This window comes from Ictidomys tridecemlineatus, chromosome 4, assembly GCF_052094955.1.
Source record: "Ictidomys tridecemlineatus isolate mIctTri1 chromosome 4, mIctTri1.hap1, whole genome shotgun sequence".
In the NCBI taxonomy this organism is placed as follows: Eukaryota; Metazoa; Chordata; class Mammalia; order Rodentia; family Sciuridae; genus Ictidomys; species Ictidomys tridecemlineatus.
In genome coordinates, this window is record NC_135480.1 from 44,117,722 (window position 1) to 44,124,874 (window position 7,153).

Sequence of the window (7,153 nt, forward strand, 5' to 3'; positions counted from 1 at the left end):
TCCCATGCCATTTATAGGGTTAGGGTTAGGTCAGTGAGCTCAGGCTGTTCAGATGATGAGTACTGGATTCAAATCCACATTTCAGCTCTTGATACATTACTTCATCTCTTTCATTCTCTATTTTTCTTCTCTTTAAAACAGAAACTGTAATTCCCACATGGCAGGATGATCCTGAGAATCAGAGCTCATATACCCAGTGCTTGAGTCTTGTTTTGTTCTCAGGAACACCACTGGAGAGATTGAGAACATGGAACCAGCCATCACGGCCTGGAGGAGAGAAGCCACAGCAACCGATGGAAGTTATGAGGACCTTACTCCAGTTTGTGACAGGAAAAACTTGATTCCAAAAGTGCTGACCTTCATCATTTCCCTGATTGGACTGGCAGGAAATACAGCAGCGCTCTGGCTCCTGGGCTTCCCCATACACAGGAAAAAAGAAAAAGAAAAGAAAACACTTAGCACTGAATGCGTGAGTTCTGCTGCAACTAAACCTGGCTGTGGCCAACTTCCTCTTTCTGTGCTTCTGTGTCACTGCTTTCATGCTGGATGTCATCAGCATGTTCATGCCCTCTCTATGCCTATACACGGCGTTGTATGGAATGGGACAACCTGTTGCTATATCACAGGCCTGAGCGTGCTCAGCGCTATTAGCACCAAGCACTGCCTGTCCATCCTGTGGCCCATCTAGTACCACTGCCACTGCCATAGACACATGTCAGCTGTCATATATGCCCTACTGTGGGCCATGTCTGTGTTGCTTAGAATCCTGGACTGGTTATATTGTTTACCCTGGTTATCAATATTGATGTTCATTTTTGTGGAAACAATTATTTTATCATATGTGTGTGGTTGATTTTATTTGTGATTCTCTCAGGGTCCAGCCTGGCCCCACTGGGCAGGATCCTCTCTGGATCCCAGAGGATGCCACTAACCAGGCTACATGTGACCATCTTGCTCATGGGGCTAGTGTTGTCCTCTGTGATCTATCCTTTGACACCAAATGGTTACTGTTAGTCTGGATACAGATTGATTTTGACGTATACAATTGTCTTCATCCGGTTTCAGTCTTTTGTCCTGTGTTAACACTGCACCAACCTCATTATTTACCTCTTCATTGGCTCCTTTCGGCAGCAGTCACAGCATTGGAACCTCGAGCTGGTGCTTGAGTGGACTCTGCAGGACACTCCTGAGGAGGATGAATATGGAGGCAGCCTTCCTCAGGGATCCCTGGAGATGTCAGAAAGCAGTGTGGAGCAGGGATGAAGAACCACACTGCTCTGGTGCATCACACGTGTGCCTGAGAATCAACAGTGACTGCTACACTTGACAGCTGTCGGCTCTTCACCCAGCCGCATGCCCCTGAAATTCCACAGTGATTTCCTAATATCTTATGTTAATCTGGATTTTCTCGCTTTTCTTATAGAAACCCGTCTGAAGTAAGAATGTTTCCCTTCTTGTTAACATTTTCTAATACTTCTAATCTTATCATCCTCCAAATCTTTCTTATTGATGCTTTTCTTTGCAATTTCCATTCCAATGGAAAGAATCTTTCAAATTCATAAACATCTTATTTATTACTGTTTTCTACCTGAAGTTGTAGAAAGCAAAGATTCCTTAATTATCTCTCAGATTATGTTCTGAGGGATTCATGCTGGGTTCTGGTAATGGGGGCATTGCTTCAGGTAGAAAGCTTGGCCCTGAATGAGTGAATTCTGCTGCCTCTAAACCTCATTGAATTCTCTGGTTTTAAGGGAGGAAAATGTCCTTAAAGGAAGACTCTCTACCTACAGAAACACAGCCAAGAGTATGGGGTTTATGAAAAATTTTTCTGGTGCATTACTCTCTGGCATGGTAACAAGTTGGCTTTTTGTTCTAGCAGTTAAAACCATGATCTTTGTTTCTGAGAATTGGTAAGTGGTTATTTAGCTCTTTCCCCTACCAGGAGTCAATCTAGAAATGTATCCCATAAGTTGAAATCATGAGATACATAGAAATATAGAATCTGACAGTGCTAGAGTAGAAGATCCCTGGGATCAGAACATCTGGATTCTCACTGTATGATAATGTGAAATACAACATGAAATCTGTTAATCTGGATTTTCAGATTAACAGATTTAGTGGTTGCTTATAACATGTCCCATAATCCTCTGGTGATGCCCTCTGGGAACACAAAAACTGATAACTATGTCATGATTGCTAATATACAATATACACAATACCACCCTATAAGATAGGTATGACAGCAAAATGAAATTTTGAGATTGTTAATTAAGGTCTCTTATTGTATCGCCAGCATAGTTTATTTTGCTAACCTCTCCCCCATTTAATCAAAGATATTTATTGCTTCAGGGAAGATTTGTTACTTTTATTATTGACGCATAGAAGGTCACAGACACTACTTAACTTCTGTCTTTCAAAATGGAAAGCAACTCTGTGCTACAATTTTGGTGTGTCAACCACTGGATACCACCACAAGTCTACCCCAGTTACTATGCACACATCTTCCCATGATAGTATAGTTGTGGGATGTTCTTAAGAAGCCTCCTTCCAGATCAGCATAAACAGGCACAGTGACCAAATGGCATGCATATTTACAGCAAAGAAGCATATTGACTCTCAGTTCTTTAAATGCAGAGTTACATGCCAGGACCAGTCACATACACCAATGAATAAAAAGAATCAATAGATGATATTCTAGCACTTGCCACTCTACCCCAATGTAAGGAAAGATATGAACCATCAACATTATTATGGGTTCACTAGAAGCAACTCCCAATTTGAATGGCAGGGACAATACGACCTGCTACTGCCATCTTGTGGTTAGATTCAGGGACTTCATGGAGTAGTCAATGGCGGGTTACATGCCAAAGCAGCAGTAGCCTAAAATGCCTGGGTGGATGCAGAGCACAACAAAACAGAAAAAAAAAAAAAATTTAAGTGATCTCAATGCTCTTTTCTTAAAGCAAAGTCTTTTAAATTTTTTTTTTCATTTTTCATCCTTAAGCCTGCCAAAAGTGAGGTCTGGCTAATTCCTGAGATGTCCTAATGGCATCTTTCCTGCAGTCTCTGGGCAAAGTACTTGGTTTATCTTTAATGGCACTAATCTCAGAAAGCACACCTTCCTTGACTCTAATTTTACATGCACTTTTCTTGCCAAACTGCAAGTTTTTAAAATATTTCCCCTCTGCTTTCTGCTCCTGGTCATCAACATAAGCCCAGCTTAAGCTGCCTTGAAATTTTGTCCACCAGATTAATTAATTAACTAATTAGTTTAAAATCCAGCCTCACCAAAAGTCTCAGGACATGGGAAAAATGCAAATGTTCTTTGTTAAAATACAATATGATTGGCCTCTAGTCCAATTCCCAATAAAGTCCTCATTTCCATCTGAAACCTCATGAACACAGTCTTTGCTGTCCTCATTCCTATCAGAATTCTGTCTTCTGAGCTTCTATCAGAACCACTTATTAAGCCCCTCTTCTCAAGCTTTACCAGCCTGCATCTCCAAACTTTTCCAAACTCTCCCTACAAACCAGTCCCAAAGGTTTCTGAACCATATAGTCAGGTATAATCACAGCAATGACACCACTTCTTGGTACCAATTTCTGTATTAGGCAACTTTTCATCCCTGTGATGATATCTGACAAGAACAACTGAGGGATTTATTTTGGCTCACAGTTTCACAGGATTCAGTCCATGGTCAACTAGCTCCAAGGCAGAAACATCATGGCAGAGGACTGTGGCAGAGGAAATCTGCTCAGCATATGCCAGCCAGAAAGGACAGAGAGAGAAATGGGCCAAAGAAAACCCTTCCAGGGCATGTTCCTATTTCCTCAAACTAGGTCCCATTTCTCCATAGTTCATTCAGGCATGAATGGATCAATCTACTGATGAGGTTAAAACCCTCAAGATTCAAACACTTCCCAAAAGTCTCTGAATACACGAGAGTTTGGGGAGCATTTGATCCAATCCATAACACTCAACAGTCCCAAAGTTGAGTATAAACCCCAGAGAACTTAACATTCTTGTTCACACAACAAACTTATATGAGCATTTACCACAGCTTACTCAACCAACCAAAAATTCAAAAACATAGTTCTTGCTCCCATAGGACTCTTTAGCATATAGGTAGAAAACATGAAAACATGAAATAGCATCTTAATCAATGAAGAAAAGGAGACAAGGAGTTGTAGAATTGCAGTAAGAAATTCTTATGGTAGATGGATAAGGGCAAAGACCAAGCAAAGATTTTTCCTCAGCAAAGGAAGGAATTGAATCCTGTGAATATATGTAATAAGAAGAGGCAGCAAATGACTACTGCAATCTAGAAGCAGCCATGACCTCAATATAACTAGAGCAGACAGAGTGAAAATAGTCAGAAGAGGAGTAATGGAGCTGATCAAATAATAAATATGCTTTTACCCTGGTGGACTTAGAGCAGAGAAGTGACAATTCAACAGCTCCATTGTCTGTTGACAAAGCAAATTTTGAGAACACAACAAAGAATGGAAGCAGAAGCCAATTATGAGATGTTATAATAAAGTAGGGAAGAGACAGAGGTACCTGGCACCTTGTGGGTTGTACGCTTCACAGACAACAGAATTTGCTAAAGATTGAGTGAAGGAAAGGTAGGAATAGACCATCAAATTACCCAGTTATCTCACTTTTTGGCATTTATCCAAAAGATCTAAAAATTAGCATATTATGGTGATACATGCCTATCAATGTTTATAGTGGCATAATCCCCCATAGCCAAGTTATAGAACTGTCCACAGACAAATGGATACAGAAAATGTGGTATATATACACAACAGAATTTTATTCAGCCATAAAGAAGAGTGAAATTGTGTCATTTGTTGGTTAATGTTTGGAAATAGAAATCATGTTGGATGAAATAAAGCAGACTCGGGAAATCAAAGGGTTTTTTCTCATATGTGGAAGATAGAGAAAAATAAGGAACAAAAAAATGAAGAAGGAGCCCAAAAAATAGAAGACAGAGCAATAGGGGAAGCAAAGGGGAAAACTGGGGAATAAAGTTCCTAAATTATGTGCATGTATGAATATATCAGAATGCATTTCAATTTTATATATGACTATCATGTACCAATTGAAACATAAATAAATAAATGGAAGGAAGATTAATAGATAAGAGGAAGGGGATCAGGAAGAGGGAGGAGGAGAGAAGGGCATTGTACTAGAAATTGAAATGGAAAAAAACTATGTTATATACATTTATGAACCCCACTATTATGTATAATTATAATGCACTACAATAAAAACTGAAGATTCCAATTACAAAAGAGAAAGAAAAGATCTTTACTTTTAACCACTGGAATATGACAGAATTGATGGTATGTCACTTCCTTGATTATATCACTTTATGTGCAAAAACAAAAGAATTTCTCAGCTTCAATTAAGTTAATCAAAAAGAGATTAACTTGGATGGACTTGTCCAATCAAGTAAGAACTTCCAAGAGGGTCCAGCAGTCAGAGACACCCAACTATTACCTTGAAAAAACAAAAGTACTGTACTGTGGAGAGGACCAGATTTGGCCAACAAAGAACTTAAAAAAAGACCTTGAACCTCAGAAGGGTACCATGGCCCCAGTCAACCCTTTTACTTCTGCCTTGTAAGATTCTAAGCAGAAGACCCAGCTAAGCCAGCCTCTGAGAACACTAAGACTATAAGTACTTTATTTTAACCCTATAAATTCATCTAAGTTATTTATGCAGGATTAGAAAAAATTAAGACATTAAAAACTAGATATATCAGTCTGGCATTAAGAGATTCTACTGAAGATGTAAGTCTGGAAATCATCAGTACAACTCACATTTGTGCTAATTAGTATCCATTTGCCCACACCCACAAATCTCCCTTCTCCTTCTTTTTCTGTACCCAGAAGGCTGCCTCTATTGACAACATATGTGAGTTTCCTTAGGCCAGACAATGGGAAGAAACAACAAGGGGTGAGAAAGCAGGAGTCTGCTCAAACTATAACTTCCCCTACTTCTTCCAGATGTGGGTAGTACAGCACCTAGATGCAGATAACAGTGACCCCTGTCAAACCAAAGCTTCCTTGATGGGACTCCAACCTCCTAATCTTCACTCCCCACTCTGTGGGGTGGACCTTGGAAGGAGCAGTAACAGTTCACCTAGAGTAATAGTGGCAAAGACAGAGTGTGTGGCTAAAGATGCTAGGAGGTGATACGTGCAGAGATGGAGCTATGAGGAACTGATCTTTCTGCTGTATCTATTCTCTTAGTAAAGGTAACCAATTGAAGTGAAGATCGTGAAGAAGGTATCAGAGGTTTAAGGAGAGAGGAATCATGGAATAGCCTTCTAGGAGAAAAAGATGGACTAGAGGAAACATACCTGCATTGCCTGCAGCATTAAGGATTCGTGTGAGGCTATGGGACTTTTCTACAGTGATATTACTCAAAACATAAGCTCTTCTCCAACTACATTCAGCTATGAGGTGCAGACACAAGCAAGCACAGTCAGGGTTATTGAGAGTCAACAGTTAGGGTTATTGAGAATCAAGAGTTGTTCAGGTATAGCAGACACTGCTAGTGCCCTGTCCAGATCTCATGCAACTCCTTTTCCTTTTATTAATTTGGTTTGATAATCCATCCACTAGTTGGAGCAGGTTTCACACTAAGAGTTCACACTTACAACCTTCTCCAAAGATTATCATTGAGTGAATAAAAACACTTTTCCCTGTGAGGTCTGACCTAAGGGGAGGTTTGAAATTCTTTTTTTAATGTTTTTCTTTCTTGACATAGAATGGGCACAGAGTCCATGTTACTCAACATTAGGCTGGTTCTTGACTCTCTCTAAAACCACTTTCACGATTAGCTCTGCTTCTTCCCTATTCTGCTTTCTGACAGGCTTCTTCTGAGAACCTTCTATTATGCAAATACTCATTCAGGCTCTGATCTTCCTATTTAATTTAATAACTATTATAGACACTGATAGTCTCCACAAAATGTAGTTAGCCTCTCATTCTGGACACACAGCAGAATTAGCCTTCTGTGGCTCTTTCTCTTCTTGTGGAAGAATATGACTAGTGCTGACTGATGGGTTATAACCTATAAATGGAAATGGTCAGAGTTGCTTCAGGGCCATGGTGTTTCATTTCCACTATGAGATTCTCA

General features: G+C 39.8%; 1 pseudogene; it reads left to right on the forward strand.

Moving 5' to 3' along the window:
• The first annotated feature begins 247 nt into the window (after positions 1 to 247).
• LOC106144934 (mas-related G-protein coupled receptor member X2-like) lies at positions 248 to 1,014 on the forward strand (annotated as a pseudogene).
• Positions 1,015 to 7,153: the final 6,139 nt, after the last annotated feature.